Raw genomic sequence first — 18,826 nt, 5'->3', positions numbered from 1 at the left:
TAAACTACAACTAATTCAAAATAAAAAAATATTCCAGAAAATGTATATATTTTTTTGTTAAATAATACATAAATTAAAAACACGTCAGACTTGTTCCGCTGAGATTATGTGTTTGTTTGTTTTGTTTTTTGAATTTCGCGCAAAGCTACACGAGGGCTATCTGCGCTAGCCGTCCCTAATTTAGTAGTGTAACACTAGAGAGAAGGCAACTCGTAATCACCACCCACCGCCAACTTTTGGGCTACTCTTACGAACGAATAGTGGGACTGACCGTCACATTATAACGTCCCCACGGTTGAAAGGGCGAGCATGTTTGGTGCGACGGGGATTCAAACCCGCAAGCCTTAGATTACGAGTCGATTATCTTAACCCCCCCTGACCATGCCGGGGTTCTGAGATTATGTAACAAAATATTATTCGCTTTATGCAAATGGTTAAAGAAGTTTAAATAAAAGTGATAAAGTAACCGCTTCACTAAGTTAGTAAAATATACAGTAAATTAGGTTTTATCAGTGGCTTGTTCAACATTTTTAAACATGTTGAATTTGTAAGATATTTGAACAATATAAAGGATCTAGCCATCTGCAATACGTTCAGTATTTCACGATTTAAAACTACAATTTGGTAAAATTTAGTATGTTCTGTAAAATCATATTTAAATGTGGGTGAAATACCGAGAAAATAATAGTTTATAAGTGAATTAATTAATTATTTTAAAAACTGAAAACCCCGTCTATGTGAGAAATATTAAGTATTTAACAAATAATATCTAAACTGGTGTTACCTTAGGTTACAAGGTCTATTTACCAAAATATACAGTATGTTTGTCCAACAAACATGCTCGCCCTTTCAGCCGTGGGAACATTATAATGTTACGGCCAATCCCACTATTCGTTGGTAAAGGAGTAGCCCAAGAGTTGGCGGTGGGTAGTGATGACTAGCTGACTTCCCTCTAGTCTTACACTGCTAAATTAGGGACGGCTAGTGCAGATAGCCCTCGCGTAGCTTTGTGCGAAATTCAAAACAAACAAACAAATCATTATACTAATTTTAAAAAAATGGATATTGTTTGGTTGACAATAAACTTTCGATGAGTTGATTAAACTATTGATTGAAATTTTTTTATTGGTCATAAAATGTCAAATAGATTCCCCATATTTACTGAACTGTTTATTAAACATTAAACTTTTTATTAAAGGATATTGATATCATAAAGATATCATGTCTTGTTTAAAGGTGAATTTTACAGAAAAAAAAAAAACTTTGCTGTCAAAAGAACTACTCATACTGATTAATTTTGCAGGTTCACATTTTTGATAAACAATATGTGCTAATAAATGAAACGTAGAACTTGGTGCAGAAAGTGCCCTTTCTGAGTGGCAATTTGAACGTTTTACTTTTTACGTTTGCAGCTAGGAAAGGTACTGTGACGTAATAATTGCCAAACAAACCGCCAACGCCAGCGCATTGAATGTGAATAAACATGGCCAATGCATACAGAGAAACAGTAGCGGAGTCTGTTTTGACTTTGTGTTCTGAACAGTGTCGAGTAGCACCATATCAATTTGAACCTACTCTGAACGAACCTATAATAGTTACTTTTGACACAGATCTGACAAGTTCTAGTGATGAGGACAGTTCCACGAGTGAGAGTAGCGGAACTGTGAGTGATACTGATAGCGCCCAGGCCGGTTGCGTGTCGGTCATACTTCCAGTGGAAGAATGGTAAGCCTAAGTCATGACAACAAATATGGTCTGTATTATTTTACGTGCAGTTTTAAGCATCTCGAAACCTGTTTGGTGTTTATAAATTATTGGTATCACAGACTGGGTTTTATTTGTTTATACTTTGCCGACTATGATAACTAATACTCGGCCCTTCCACAATCATTGTACCGGGTATTTATGACTCGTAACAAAATGAATTTCAATTATACGTCATAATTCTGTTTATAAAATTAAACTAGATGTAGCAGGTTGAATAGTTAATTTAATATTTACCATAAATGTATAATTTATACGACATATTCCTTTTCTACAACCATAAGCAACGCAGTAAACCATGTTATCATAAAACAAACATAAAGTAGCAATATCAAGACAAAAAATTGTAAAACAAGGTATGTAATCCGAAAAAAGCACCAATAGATTTATATAAAACACCAGCACTGAAAGGAACACAATGGTCGGCGCGCAACGAAGCGTGTTTGGCAACTATTACGCCATAGTTGTAAAACGTCACGGAAACAGCCGAACGACCGAGAGGAACTTGTGTTCAAGGATCGCATATTTTGTTTCATTTAGTACTCAAAAACTAAAGTGTTTAGAAATATGGCAACCACACAGGAATTATACCTAACCAAAGTACAGTTTCTAAGTTAATTATTAAATTTGTTGAAAATTCACTTTTAAGATACAAGACTTACTTAAATGTTACCTGCTAATAATAAAACTGATTCAAAACCAATACGTTATTGTAAGCTGCTGCCTGCAAACAATAAAGTAGATTCACAACAAATCAGTTATTGTAAGCTGCTGCCTTCTAACAATAAAACGTATTCACAACAAATCAGTCATTGTAAGCTGCTGCCTCCTAACAATAAAACTGATTCATACCAAATCATTTACTAGAAGCTGTTGCCTGCAAACAATAAAGTAGATTCACAACAAATCAGTTATTGTAAGCTGTTGCCTGCAAACAATAAAAATGATTCACAACAAATCAGTTATTGTAAGCTGCTGCCTTCTAACAATAAAACTGATTCACAACCAATCAGTTATTGTAAGCTATTGCTTACTAACAATAAAACTTATTCACAACAAATCAGTTATTGTAAGCTGCTGCCTACTAACAATAAAACTGATTCATACCAAATCATTTATTACAAGCTGTTACTTGCAAACAATAACAATGATTCCCAACCAATCAGTTATTGTAAGCTGTTGCCTGCAAACAATAAAAATGATTCACAGCCAATCAGTTATTGTAAGCTGCTGCCTACTAACAATAAAACTGATTCACAACAAATCAGTTATTGTAAGCTGCATCCTACTAACAACAATATCATTTATAACCATTGAACTTTGGCCTGTATCAGAAGAAATAAATATAATAGTCATTCAACAAAGTCTGGCAAAAAGTTACTGTTTTATAAATAGTATGTACCTCAAGTTGTACTATGGGCATTTATTAAGAAGCAGAAAACAGGCTGAAAAGACAAACAACAGGCCAGTAGTCAATTAGAAGAGTCGCAGAGGAAGGCCAAAGGATATCTTTGTATAACAACATTATAAAAAGTAAAGATCTGGACAAAACAAAGGCCTAACATAGCGGAGAGCCTTCACAGCTGTCCTGTGGAACAACTGACGTCTCGAAGGGATGCAAAGATTTGTACAGAACAGAGGCCTAACGTAGCGGAGAGCCTTCACAGCTGTTAATTAATACTATACACACCAGTTGTGCATTTTCACTTCCGTATGGAACATGTTATGGAGTCTAATAATTTTAAAATGTATTAAAATGATGGCGAGGTAGTTAGGGCACGTGTCTCCTTATGTGAAGGTAACAGGCTCGAAATCTCGTCCCAGCCAAACATCCTTGCCCTTTACAGCCATTACAATGGGGACGCTATAATGTTATACTCAATTTCATTACTCGTTGGTAAAAAAATAAGTAAAAGCTGGCGATGGGTAGTGGTAACTAGCTACCTTCCCTAGCTGTGTTTCATTGCTAAATTAGGGACAGCTAGCGTAGACAACACTGGCGTAATTTTGCTCGAAATTCCGAACAAACAAACGTATATTTTAGAATATTTATATGCAAAAAATGCTCGTTTGGGCTGAGAAAACACTTTACATAGAAGTGTTTTCTCAGCCCAAACGAGCCGTTTTTGCATATAAATTTCTCAACAAGTGGGTTTCTCGTCATCACTGATTATTTTAGAAAATGACCAGAGTGACTGTTGCCCTCTATCGGAAACTTTTGAAGTTCTCTTATTAAGGAAAGTACATTTAGTCTTAGCTTTTGATACTGTATTCTATCTTATTTTATTCCTTGCAATCAAATTGGGAAGAGTTTCAATATAATATGATTCTGGAATTGTTTTTCGTTTCTGCGATATTTACGATTTACTAATTTTTGTTTCCATTCGAAAGTGAATAAATGTCTAATTTACAGTGTAGAGAATGATACTTGGTTTCCGAAAATAAAATTTTGATTTTTTAAATCTAGAAACTGAAGATAATTTTAAAGAGGTATAAAATAAAAACGTGTTCATGTGACGTGTAAGTTTTCGTGATTTAACTACAATTTTTAAAATGGTATAAAATATTTTATAATTACTCTTCTTTTTCATTTTTTCCGGCAGATGGCGGGAAACTAGTGATTTAACTACAATTTTTAAAAGGTTATAAAATATTTTATCATTATTTTTTTTTCTGATTTATTCCAGCAGAGGGCGAGAAAAATAATACCTTGTATGATCACCTAAAATTTAATTATTATTATACACCTAATTTTTTATTAGTGTACCTAAATAATAAAACTTACTAAATACTAAATCATTTCGTCTGTACTCTAATGCCCTTGTCAGGTTACTCCTGCGAAGGACTAGTTTTTGTCATGACCGAGGTTCGATCCTGTGTTTTCTTATACAGAAGGGTTGAAGATATATCAGTACGTATGCATATAATAAAATGAAATTGTTATATACACGTAAATTAGAAATTATAGCAACAAACAGTAATTCATGTTGAACAAATTAAAGAGTCTACGTGATCTGATGTTTTCATCAAAAATATTACACAAAATACATTAGAGTTTCTATGTAGAAATATCAATAAATAATGTACATTTGAAAGTTTATAATAATTAATTTTATCATCCCCCACGAGTGGCACAGCGGAATGTCTGCTGACTCACACCGCAAATCTGAGAATTGCGTGTTCAAATCCTCGTCACATTAAACATGTTCGCCTTTTCAGCGGTAGAGGCGTTATAATGTAACGGTCAATCCCACTATTTGTTTGTAAACAGTAGCCCAAGCGTTGGCGGTGAGTGGTGATGACTAACCGCCTTCCCTCTGGTCATACACTGCCAAATTAAGGACGGCTAGCGCAGGTAGACCTTGTGTAGCTTTGCGCGAAATTTAAAACAAATAAAAAAAACATCGCAAAAATAGGGTTTTGATACACGTGGTGGGCAGAGCACAGATGGTTCATTGTGTAGTTTCGTGTTTATTTATCAATAAACCATCTTTTGTCGTACACTAACTGTGTCGGAGTCTACGTATCTGTTTTTTTCATGTTTGTTTAAAGAAACGTTTTTCATAAGCAATTAATGTTCTTCGAATATAATTTTTATACGTGATTATACTTAATTCTAAGACTATAAAAAAAACTGGTTTAGCAGCAACTTTGAATGTACAGATAAATATATTTTATGAAGGTTCAAATTATATTTACATGTATAAATAGTAGTAATGCTGTAAATGACATCAAACGTACATATGTGATTAAATTAGCGCTAAATAACAATTAACGAAAGTTGGTTAAAAATCCAAAATCGCGATGCGTGTATAAAAAATAAAAATGCAGATCATGAACTCGGGATGAAAAATTGACAGCCTTACTGTGAAGGTTTGTTTGTTTGTTTTGAAATTTACTACATGATTGCTACCTGTGTTAGCTGTTACTAATTTAGCAGTGTAAGCTCTTGGGTTTACCCTTTACCAACGAATAGTAGGATTCATCGTCATATTATACGCTACCACGGCTGAAAAGGCGAGAATGTTTGGAGCGACGGGAATTCGAACTCGCGACCCTCATATTATGAGTCGAACGCCTTAACCCACCTGGCTATGCTGGGCATTTACTGTAAAGGACGCTAGACTCGCAATCGTGGGTTCGAATCTCCGCCCCACGTAACTTGTTCAGCTTTTTATCCTTGTGAGCGTTATAAGTGGTAGTCATTCCCACTATTTAGTGATAAAGAGTAGCCCAAGAGTTCGCGGTAGGTGCTGATGACTAGCTGCCTTTCCTCTAGTCTTACACTGCAAAATTAGGGAGAGCTAGGGTAGATGGCCCCCGTGCAGCTTTGCGCGACATTCAAAACAAACCAAATCATAACGGAAATTGCCCGTAGTGACAACACAAAATACATTACTCACGAAGGTATAAAATACCTATATCTGCGTCACCAAAGTTTATGCATAAATATTCAAACATATCAATAATAGTAGACAGACTCTTACGTAGTACAATAAAACATTTCGATAAAAATTGGAGAAAAAATGAGCTACTATGTGAGATGGACAGATTGAATTTTCGCGTAAAGCTACTCGAGGTGCTATCTGCGCTAGCCGTCCATAATTTAATAGTGTAAAACTAGAAGGAAGGCAGCCAGTTATCACCACCCACCGCCAACTCTTGGGCTACTCTTTCACCAAAGAATAGTGAGATTGACTGATACATTATAACGCCCCCAAGGCTGAAAGAGCGAGGATGTTGGTGCGACCGGGTTTCGAACCCGCAACCTTCGGATTACGGGACGAACGCCTCAACACGCTTGGTCATGCCGAGCCGGTATACATTAGATTAATAATTAATAATTAAAGAAATAAAATAAAAACAGGCCACCTATGAACTAAATATCACATTAGTGAGGAACTTCAAAATAAACATTGAAAAGGTAGTTTACGTAAATATTTTTAGCTAATCCCCTATAATGGAAGTGCGATTGATGGAACTGTAAAGAGAAATAATATGTTCATACCAAATACATTGGTGAATGATGCATGAACATTGCACTGATAGGGGCCTGAGCAAGTGCGGGTTACTCTGGCTCTCATGTAATATTTATTGACACATTAAACAGTTTAGATATACAAAGAAAAGGAAGAGGCCAAGTGTACTTGACCCTTCTGTGTATATATTAATACCCAAACGACGAGAGAGAGTGAATTGTCCGCAGTAATAGATAAGTCTGTGTACAGGGTGTCCCAAAAAATGTATACGCACTTTGAATGATTATAAATACAATGTTTATTAAGATATATCTAGGTTTTATAATCCAAGTTTAAGAAGCAACTGTAGAATCTTTTGAGTTATCGCAGGTGTTCGAACTGATGACCGTTCTGATCCGGGCACTGCTGATAACGCGGTGAGATTTAACGAATCATTTTATTTGGTACTTGGGCGCATTCTCTTTCAACTGCTTCTCTCAGTTCATTGATGTTTGCAGGTTTTGTGCTACAAACCTTATCTTTGACGTATCCCCATAAAACAAAAGTCCAGAGATGTTAGGTCTGGTGAACGTGGGGGTAATTCACTGCTACCTCTTGGCCCAATCCATCTGTTCGGCAAAGTTTTGTCAAGATAGGCCCTCACATTACGATGGTAGTGGGGAGGTGCTCCATCTTGCTGGAAAAAAAAAAAACTCCTCATCTCCAAATTGCTCTCGAATGCGTGACACGCTAGATTCTTGCAACAAGTTCAAATAAACGAGACCAGTGTTTGTGTTTTCGAAAAAAAAAAAATGTTCTAGTTATGCCTAACGCCGATAATCCACACCACACTGTTAACCACTGGTAAGTTTACGTGGTGTTCAACCGTAACAGGCGGGTTCTGATGAGCCCAGTAGGTGCAATTGTGGCGATTAACTGAGCCACTTAACTTGAATGTGGCCTCATTGCTACAGACAATCTTGATTGAAAGCTGTGCATCCTCTGCAGATTTTGCCAGGTACCACTCACAAAATCCAGTCAGGGTCATCTTCATTAAGGGTGTGGACTAGTGCTGGAATAAAACTTTACCAATGAGCGTCCTTCAACATGCGATGGACGCTCTATTTTAGGATTCCTGTCTCACGGACTATTTGCCGAACAGGTTGTCTTGGAGATCGGTGGAGTCTTTTTAACAGCCCTGCTTCTTGTGTGGGACTGGTGGACGACTGCAGGCTTCCAGAACGCCCTTTATGGACGTCTTAAACAGTTCCTTTTATTTGAAACGTATCTCTAATACGAGTAATGGTGAGTCGCGATGGTGGAAACTTCTTTCTAAACTGTCTTTACAATTCAGCTACGTTCTCACACTTCCAGTAACACTTTAAGATAACTATCCTTTCATCAAAGCTTAGTTTTACTTCTTCCATTACTTCAAATCAGCTGTATCTGTAAAATAAGATAGTTTGAGTTATAATCATTTAAAGTGTGTATACATGTTTTTGGTACACACTATATATATCCAAAACACATGTAATACAAACACACAGTAAATAAGAATCTAACGATAATAAAATTATTTATCAAAAGCAAACACTACAATTTAAATAGATTATTAAATAAGCCCATAAGAAATAACAATAGGGAGCAGTTGGCATGGCTATTAACACTTTTATTATTTGTTTTGAATTTCGCACAAAGCTACTGAGGGCTATCTGCTTAGCTGTCCCTAATTTAGCAGTGTAAGACTAGAGGGAAGGCAGCTAGTCATTACCACCCACCGCCAACTCTTGGGCTACTCTTTTACCAACGAATACTGGGATTGACCGTCATATTACAACGCTCCCAAGGCTGCAAGGGCGAGCATGTTTGGTGCGACGGGGATTCAAACCCGCGATCATCAGATAACGAGTCAAACGTCTTAACACGCTTGGCCGTGCCGGACCAACACGTTATGCTGGGACACAAAGTTAGGAAACGTGAAAAACAGGATTCTTTCTGAATTTAAAATTTTCTCAAAATACTTTCATTAAAGTGTTTGTAGGTATGAAATGCTCCTTGTTTTGGGGACCTTACGTATAAAGAGATTGTATATATTTATCTTTAATTTTAAACGATTTGCTTCACCAATATATAATTCACCACAATTTAACCAATATTCTGAAGAATATGTTATGTTTGTTGAATTGCAGTTTAGCAAATTAATAAGAAAAAACAAAAATGTCTTTATTATTTTATTTATTGTTTTTATAGTTTTCATACACCGAAATTACACAAATGTATTTCTTTCTTTCGCAACAGAAAAAAAAAATCTTCATGACGGAAACCCCACTTGAAATAAAAATGTATCTCAGAACGGCTGGTATGGGTATTAATACTTTCATTGATAAGAAGAGAACAACGTTACAACCTTCCTAGGTCATCTTTAGGTTAACAAAGATAACACATTTTACTTCACCACATACCAGGTTGGCAATTTTACTTTGTATCCACATGAAGATGTTTATTCCAGTAATAACTGGGACTACACTTGAAAAACTGTATTAAGTACCATTCTAAAAATCTCATAAAGGCCCTTGGTGTTTGTTTTGAAAACACATCTTTACAAATATTGTTTATACAGATGACTCTCTTAACACAAATATATCAGTGTGTTGAATCATAAAGAAGACAGTTTAGATCTATCATAGCTGCTATTTATTAGACTACGAGGTTTGTTTATATTCTAATATCTGTATGTAATTTTACAATTAGTTGTTAAGTTATATTCAAAAAACACAAGGAATTTAGTTGTGTCACGACAACAGTTTATTAGATGATTCAAGTTCATTTGCTACTATCTATATATTACCTTGAGACCAAACAGTTATGAGCTAGCTATTACATCAAATGGAAAATTAGAAGAGAACTATTACACTGACCCGTGTTTAATGTCTTTTTTATTATTTGTGTTATGATCACAATTTAATTATAATATCAAACTTCCCTCAGAATCACACACTTTCCCTATTCTATAACACAATAAATGGGCTAAACAAAAAGTGATTTAAAACTGAGAAATAAAGCAACATATGGGTCAAATAATTTTAATAATTTAGTGTCATAAACGTTTTTGTCTCTCACAAAATTTTAAAACTATAGTACACTTTTCACAAATAAATAAACATTGCAATTGGTTCAAAAGCATGCATTATAAAATATAAAGTGTAAACACACCATTGTAAAGTAAAAAACAAAAAAAAACCTTTTATCTTTATAACACAAATTCATCAAACAATCAATTCTTTTATAAGTCTGCACACACACACATTTGCCCTAAACAATGTTTTAGGTAACACTGCATAACAAATCATTTGCTACTAGAGAAAACTCAAGTGATTCTTGGTAATTAAATAGTTTTGGTTTCAGATATGTGACCAGAATTTGTCCATCACCTCTAGATTTTAAGATACTGTAGTATCTCACTACTTTATCAACAATATGTGTAATACCATACAATCAGCTCAGTTCAATAGGTTTATACTGTGAAAGTACGTTTACATAGAAAGTTTAATGAACAAAAGGAATAAATATTTGATAACTTCAAACAGTAACTGTATTGTATTGGTGTAAAACTCCATATATATATTGTTCATATGTGCTACTTGTTCTTCATAAAATTATTATGACTTGCACCAATTTTGCTTCATTCCCATGTTCACCTTTTCTGCCCAGGAACATTTGAGGAGTCCTTCAACTGAGCTTAAAATGGGCAGAGTGTTACACCTCTCTCTCAACTGCTTTTCACTCACTAACTCAGTTGGTTACTTTGTCTGGCTCTGTGCACACTCAAAACAAAGTCCATCTTCCTCACATCATACCTGTGATATAATCAAATAAAATCAAAATTTTGTTTTTAAAATATTTTAAACTAGTTCTCTAAACATAATTCTTTTATACTTTTTAGAAAATTATTTTATGTACTGACTGCTTTCACTTCAAGTCCAAAAACCACCTAAACAGTTTATGCTACATTTGTGTTGTACAGTTTCCAAATCTGGCTCACATAGTGGCTAAATAAAAGAAGAGCAAATGTGTCATTGACAATTTCAATGATACAGTGTGAGCCCAAAGATCATCTAACTTACTGTTATTTTTGCATTAGTATTTCTGAATATTCAGAGAAAACTAAACAATACACTAAATATCCAGAGATTGTGATGAAACCAGTACCTCATGGGGATGATTTTCTTGTGTCACATCCAGCAGCAAAGTGGGAAATAAAAGTTATACTGCAAAAAAGACAATGAATCATCTTTACTTCCTTCATTTAGTAATTTTACCCCTGTGGCATCTCAGCATAAACTGCCTCATCTGATCACACAAGATGAGCTAAATGATCAGATATGTGACTTGTTTTATACTGAAACAGCATGGGAAACTTTCATTTACGGCAATGGAATTTGTCATAAAAGTCTTGCTTCTCACTACAGCATGCAAGATACTTTGTGTTTCTGTACAAATGTTGATGCACTAATTGAAGAATCAATTACTGAATATATTCTCATGAAAGAAAACATTTTACCAATACATCTAAAGTTAGTGTGAAAACTGTGATTTTACATAATGGGAACACTAAGCCATTGGTTCCTGTTATTAATGCTGTGAACATAGTAGAACATGCAGCTTATACCTGAAGCAATCAAATATCCACTACTGCTAAGTCTATAAAGTGAGTATACCAAACACTGTAGTCTGTCTGGGATAGCCGATATCATAAAATTCATTTCAAAAAAAAAAAAGGAAAGACCACTGAGAGAATTACATTCCAGGAAAACAGAAAGTTGAGTTCCTACTTTCAGTAAATCATCAAGATATGTTTCTTCCATCACTCCATCTGTCTTATAAGTTTCAAAAAGTTAGTGAAGTGAAAACTAAAAGGTGGTATCTTTGTTGGGCCACAGATTTGGGAAGTGCTGATGAATAAAGTACAACTCAAAGCTGACAGTTAAAACCATATATAACTTCTATTATAAAGAAGCTTACACATAGAACAGCCTTAAATATAAAATTTTCAAAATTTCTTACAGATCAACCTATACAAAATATATACTTCATGATATTCCTACAAGTACCTATATTCTTAGTTATGCCAACTAACAAGACATGCTTTAACAGATATGAGGTGTTCTTTCACTATAAAAAGCCTGAACACCTAGTTATCATAAAAAAAAGGTTAAGGAAAACTATCGTATTTATATGCAAGAAAGTATCAATTAATTGTGCAAATTTGAGGTAAGCACTGTTAAATATATGAATAAACAAACATTCTGAATTTAAGTGGTTTTCTATTAAATGAAACTAATTATGGCAAAATTAACTAACACATTCATGATCATTAACTTCAAAATGTAAAATAGAATTTTAGTTATAAACATTATACCTTAAATTTAAGATTTTATTTCTATCTACCTAAGAAAAATAATATATTGATAATATTTATCTACTTTGTATTCAATGTTTTATTCCTCTCACATTACACGTGGAGATGATAATCTAAGAATGTTTATTTAATTTGAAGCATTGGAACCTATCATCTTGTGAATATGTGCAAATTGTATGCATGTACGATTAACTGACTATACAACAGACATTCAACTATTATTAAACTCTCGACAGTTAAAATTGATTCATTAATAATTATGGTATTAATACAGAGAATTCTCAAGTTATGTTTAATATATTACTATGATAAAAAAAATCTACGGTGAGAAACTTTTTGGTAATAAAATCTACAACTGTTTCCAACTTCTGATCAAAACAAAATACCTATATACTTCAAATAAAAATTAAATGAGTAATGAATATTATGTACGTCTAACATACCACCATACTTATGATGATTAGAAGGTATTGATTCATCTGTCATGGTACCCTCAATGCAAGCAAATGTTTTGCTATAATCTCAAACACAAGATTCAGCTAGCTTAGGAGGTTTAGTTTTGTTCTAAACACATATACTAAAAAATAAACTAACATTAAAGAAAGAAAAAATAAAACATTACTTTATTCACAGTCTACAACTATTTATCCACTTACCTTCATTCTTTCTAAATTTGTATTTACACCTGTCAAAGGCTAGTTGAGAAACTAAATAAGACTTAACTTTTAATTTAAAAAATGAAACTTGACATCTTGCAGGACATGTCTTGGAGTAAGACATCAATAGTATCAGGTATCTTAAGGGCAACATATGACTAGGTAACTAAACATACAACTTTCATCTATAGTATCAGGCATCTTAAGGACAACATATAACGAGGTAACTAAACATACAACTTTCATCAATAGTATCAGGTATCTTAAGGGCAACATATGACTAGGTAACCAAACATACAACTTTCATCTATAGTATCAGGTATCTTAAGGACAACATATAACGAGGTAACTAAACATACAACTTTCATCAATAGTATCAGGTATCTTAAGGACAACATATGACTAGGTAACTAAACATACAACTTTCATCTATAGTATCAGGTATCTTAAGGACAACATATAACGAGGTAACTAAACATACAACTTTCATCAATAGTATCAGGTATCTTAAGGGCAACATATGACTAGGTAACTAAACATACAACTTTCATCAATAGTATCAGGTATCTTAAGGACCACATATAACTAGGTAACTAAACATACAACTTTCATCAATAGTATCAGGTATCTTAAGGACAACATATGACTAGGTAACTAAACATACAACTTTCATCAATAGTATCAGGTATCTTAAGGACAACATATAACTAGGTAACTAAACATACAACTTTCATCAACAGTATCAGGTATCTTAAGGACAACATAACTAGGTAACTAAACATACAACTTTCATCAATAGTATCAGGTATCTTAAGGACAACATATGACTAGGTAACTAAACATACAACTTTCATCAATAGTATCAGGTTTCTTAAGGACAACATATAACTAGGTAACTAAACATACAACTTTCATCAATAGTATCAGGTATCTTAAGGACAACATGTAACTAGGTAACTAAACATACAACTTTCATCAATAGTATCAGGTATCTTAAGGACAACATATGACTAGGTAACTAAACATACAACTTTCATCAATAGTATCAGGTTTCTTAAAAACAACATATGACTAGGTAACTAAACATACAACTTTCATCAATAGTATCAGGTATCTTAAGGACAACATATGACTAGGTAACTAAACATACAACTTTCATCAATAGTATCAGGTATCTTAAGGACAACATATGACTAGGTAACTAAACATACAACTTTCATCAATTATATCAGGTATCTTAAGGACAACATATAACTAGGTAACTAAACATACAACTTTCATCAATAGTATCAGGTATCTTAAGGGCAACATATAACAAGGTAACTAAACATACAACTTTCATCAATAGTATCAGGTATCTTAAGGACAACATATGACTAGGTAACTAAACATACAACTTTCATCAATAGTATCAGGTATCTTAAGGACAACATATAACTAGGTGACTAAACATACAACTTTCATCAATAGTATCAGGTATTTTAAGGACAACATATAACTAGGTAACTAAACATACAACTTTCATCAATAGTATCAGGTATCTTAAGGACAACATATAACTAGGTAACTAAACATACAACTTTCATCAATAGTATCAGGTATCTTAAGGGCAACATATAACGAGGTAACTAAACATACAACTTTCATCAATAGTATCAGGTTTCTTAAGGACAACACATAACTAGGTAACTAAACATACAACTTTCATCAATAGTATCAGGTATCTTAAGGACCACATATAACTAGGTAACTAAACATACAACTTTCATCAATAGTATCAGGTATCTTAAGGACAACATATGACTAGGTAACTAAACATACAACTTTCATCAATAGTATCAGGTATCTTAAGGACAACATATAACTAGGTAACTAAACATACAACTTTCATCAACAGTATCAGGTATCTTAAGGACAACATAACTAGGTAACTAAACATACAACTTTCATCAATAGTATCAGGTATCTTAAGGACAACATATGACTAGGTAACTAAACATACAACTTTCATCAATAGTATCAGGTTTCTTAAGGACAACATATAACTAGGTAACTAAACATACAACTTTCATCAATAGTATCAGGTATCTTAAGGACAACATGTAACTAGGTAACTAAACATACAACTTTCATCAATAGTATCAGGTATCTTAAGGACAACATATGACTAGGTAACTAAACATACAACTTTCATCAATAGTATCAGGTTTCTTAAGGACAACATATGACTAGGTAACTAAACATACAACTTTCATCAATAGTATCAGGTATCTTAAGGACAACATATGACTAGGTAACTAAACATACAACTTTCATCAATTATATCAGGTATCTTAAGGACAACATATAACTAGGTAACTAAACATACAACTTTCATCAATAGTATCAGGTATCTTAAGGACAACATATAACTAGGTAACTAAACATACAACTTTCATCAATAGTATCAGGTATCTTAAGGACAACATATGACTAGGTAACTAAACATACAACTTTCATCAATAGTATCAGGTATCTTAAGGACAACATATAACTAGGTGACTAAACATACAACTTTCATCAATAGTATCAGGTATTTTAAGGACAACATATAACTAGGTAACTAAACATACAACTTTCATCAATAGTATCAGGTATCTTAAGGGCAACATATGACTAGGTAACTAAACATACAACTTTCATCTATAGTATCAGGTATCTTAAGGACAACATATGACTAGGTAACTAAACATACAACTTTCATCAATAGTATCAGGTATCTTAAGGACAACATATGACTAGGTAACTAAACATACAACTTTCATCAATAGTATCAGGTATCTTAAGGACAACATATGACTAGGTAACTAAACATACAACTTTCATCTATAGTATCAGGTATCTTAAGGACAACATATGACTAGGTAACTAAACATACAACTTTCATCAATAGTATCAGGTATCTTAAGGACAACATATGACTAGGTAACTAAACATACAACTTTCATCAATAGTATCAGGTATCTTAAGGGCAACATATAACTAGGTAACTAAACATACAACTTTCATCAATAGTATCAGGTTTCTTAAGGGCAACATATAACTAGGTAACTAAACATACAACTTTCATCAATAGTATCAGGTTTCTTAAGGACAACATATGACTAGGTAACTAAACATACAACTTTCATCAATAGTATCAGGTTTCTTAAGGGCAACGTATAACGAGGTAACTAAACATACAACTTTTATCAATAGTATCAGGTATCTTAAGGACAACATATGACTAGGTAACTAAACATACAACTTTCATCAATAGTATCAGGTATCTTAAGGACAACATATGACTAGGTAACTAAACATACAACTTTCATCAATAGTATCAGGTATCTTAAGGACAACATATGACTAGGTAACTAAACATACAACTTTCATCAATAGTATCAGGTATCTTAAGGACAACATATGACTAGGTAACTAAACATACAACTTTCATCAATAGTATCAGGTATCTTAAGGGCAACATATGACTAGGTAACTAAACATACAACTTTCATCAATAGTATCAGGTATCTTAAGGACACAACATATGACTAGATAACTAAACATACAACTTTCATCAATAGTATCAGGTATCTTAAGGACAACATATAACGAGGTAACTAAACATACAACTTTCATCAATAGTATCAGGTTTCTTAAGGACAACATATAACTAGGTAACTAAACATACAACTTTCATCAATAGTATCAGGTTTCTTAAGGGCAACATATGACTAGGTAACTAAACATACAACTTTCATCAATAGTATCAGGTATCTTAAGGACAACATATAACTAGGTAACTAAACATACAACTTTCATCAATAGTATCAGGTATCTTAAGGGCAACATATGACTAGGTAACTAAACATTCAACTTTTAAGGTGAGTATATGTTTTCATTTTCCTTTTTTAAAAATCAAAACATGCATAATAATTATTGGAAAGACTTTAACAATTTATAATAAAGCAGTATATAGTGACATTTAAAATTAACTTTGATTACTTTTATGTTCCACTTACTTTTCAAGCAGAACTACAGCAACTTGTGGGTTTACCCTTAAATACTTGCTATTTTCTCATTCATAGTCATGAAAGTAGGTTGCCCAGTCCCATGTCATGAAAAGGTCTAGAAGTTATAAGAAAATATAACTACAAGAATTCTGCAAGATAAATTCCAGTGCACCAAAATAAAGTAAACTGCTATACGTAAATTAACTAACAAAAATTATAAGAAGAATGGATTGTACACCATAAGTCAGAAAGTAATAATAAGAAATCAGTTTTAGTGAAAGGAGACTGATGGACTCTGTGACTAAACTAAAATAATTGGAAGATGTGATATCGAAAAATATATGTAACTATTTTACTTAGTAGAGTTTCCACAGTTAATACATCTTTAATTATGTTTGTTTGTTTGTTTTTGAATTTCATGCAATGCTACACGAGGGCTATCTGCACTAGCCATCCCTAATTTAGAAGTCTAAAACTAGACGGAAGTCAGCTAGCTATCCCTAATTTAACAGTGTAAGACTAGAGGGAAGTCAGCTAGCTATCCCTAATTTAACAGTGTAAAACTAGACAGGGAAGTCAGCTAGCTATCCCTAATTGCTAGCTATCCCTAATTTAACAGTGTAAGACTGGAGGGAATTACGTACTTTAAATACATTCACACTTAGACACAACTAGCTATCATCTGATCTTAACATTAGTAACAGAAGGTGTATTTAATGGCCTAAATATAAGCATTGGGTGTAAAACATTATTGTAACAAAGGCTTAGTTGAAATGCTACTCCATTGAAACCCTTGGTAACTTTTATCTTACTTTTGTCTATACCTCAATGTTAATAAACAACTGAAAAAATATAAATAAAATGCTATTTAACTTATCATGGTGCAATAAGTGAGCCTAGGGTATTATTTGTTTTATAATTAAGCTTAAAAATGTACTGTGCAATAACTTACTCTAAGCTCAATAAAGACAAAATATCAATTCTAAATCTAAATAATTTCTGAATTAAATTGTTTTGTTCTATCACCAAAGTTAACAAGAATAAAAAACAAACCAATATGTATATTAAACATTCACAACATAAATACCATAGTTGACCTAACAATATCAATTGGTAGTTTTGTTACAAAACAATGATATAAATTGTAGACCATTACTATTAAAACAAAGAAGCATGACACAAACTGTTTATTATATATATTAACACCAGAGGGACATTTAGAGTGTTCCTTCTACCACACACATTATACTCTTTAACACTGTAAATACCTGACAGCCATAAAGCTTCTTATTTCCAAAGAATGCAACATGTAGATCTTCAATGTTTTCAGTTTACTAAAATGTTTAGTTAAAATAAAGTTATTTCAATTTTTAAGTCCATCTCATGCTACGTTTATCATTTTTATAAAGTACTTCATAACTTAATGTTTCATGAAAAATTCAAAATCTTCCTATTAACAGTAAGCAGAGCCAATCTTTATACATATACTCAAAAGGTGATATACAAAACTGTAACTTTTATCTCTGTATTTCTATAGACTGATGGAACTTTTAGGTGAATAGGTCTATTCAGATACAAATAACTATTTTGAATCTATTCAATGTTACACAGCGTGGCTTTCAAATGCATTACTAAACTTTTGTAAAAGAAATAGCAATAACTAACATACTGAGCAAGAGCAAGAATTTAAACTGAACAAAATACACTATTCATTTCAAGCAGGCTAAACTAGCCTAACAATCCTTTGACTATTTATGTACATGTAAAACTGAATGAGTGTTTAAATCTTTATCAGTACTACATATAACCCAATAAAGGTGACATAAAATATCTTAACTAGATTAACTATTCTTTTTTAGGATAATAAAGAGCAATGATTAGTAGGGCACATTACAAGTACAGATGTTGATGTCATTTATGTCAATAATAACAGAAGACATTCCTGTCATGTTTAGATGTACATAAAAAAATGTGTGCATTACATGAAAGATGGCA

The 18,826-nt window shown here is 33.0% G+C and overlaps 1 long non-coding RNA gene across 10 annotated transcripts in view; it reads right to left on the bottom strand.

Moving 5' to 3' along the window:
* Positions 1-7,023: 7,023 nt before the first annotated feature.
* The window catches only part of LOC143231776 (uncharacterized), a 21,040-nt gene continuing 9,237 nt past the window's right edge, over positions 7,024-18,826 (bottom strand). Inside the window, exons 3-6 of one of the 10 annotated variants that reach the window (XR_013017174.1) lie at positions 18,100-18,165; positions 16,841-16,946; positions 10,421-10,579; positions 7,024-8,168 (exon numbers count right to left, since the gene is read on the bottom strand). This is a non-coding gene — a long non-coding RNA (uncharacterized LOC143231776). Of the gene's footprint in view, positions 8,169-9,509; positions 10,580-10,931; positions 10,991-16,840; positions 16,947-18,099; positions 18,166-18,826 lie in introns of those variants that run through there. The other 9 variants (XR_013017175.1, XR_013017176.1, XR_013017178.1 and 6 more) reach the window with 9 other exon arrangements.

Source organism: Tachypleus tridentatus, chromosome 11, assembly GCF_004210375.1.
Source record: "Tachypleus tridentatus isolate NWPU-2018 chromosome 11, ASM421037v1, whole genome shotgun sequence".
NCBI classification, from domain to species: Eukaryota; Metazoa; Arthropoda; class Merostomata; order Xiphosura; family Limulidae; genus Tachypleus; species Tachypleus tridentatus.
Note: the sequence above shows the minus strand (reverse complement) of the source record. Positions and strands in the feature narration are given on the sequence as shown.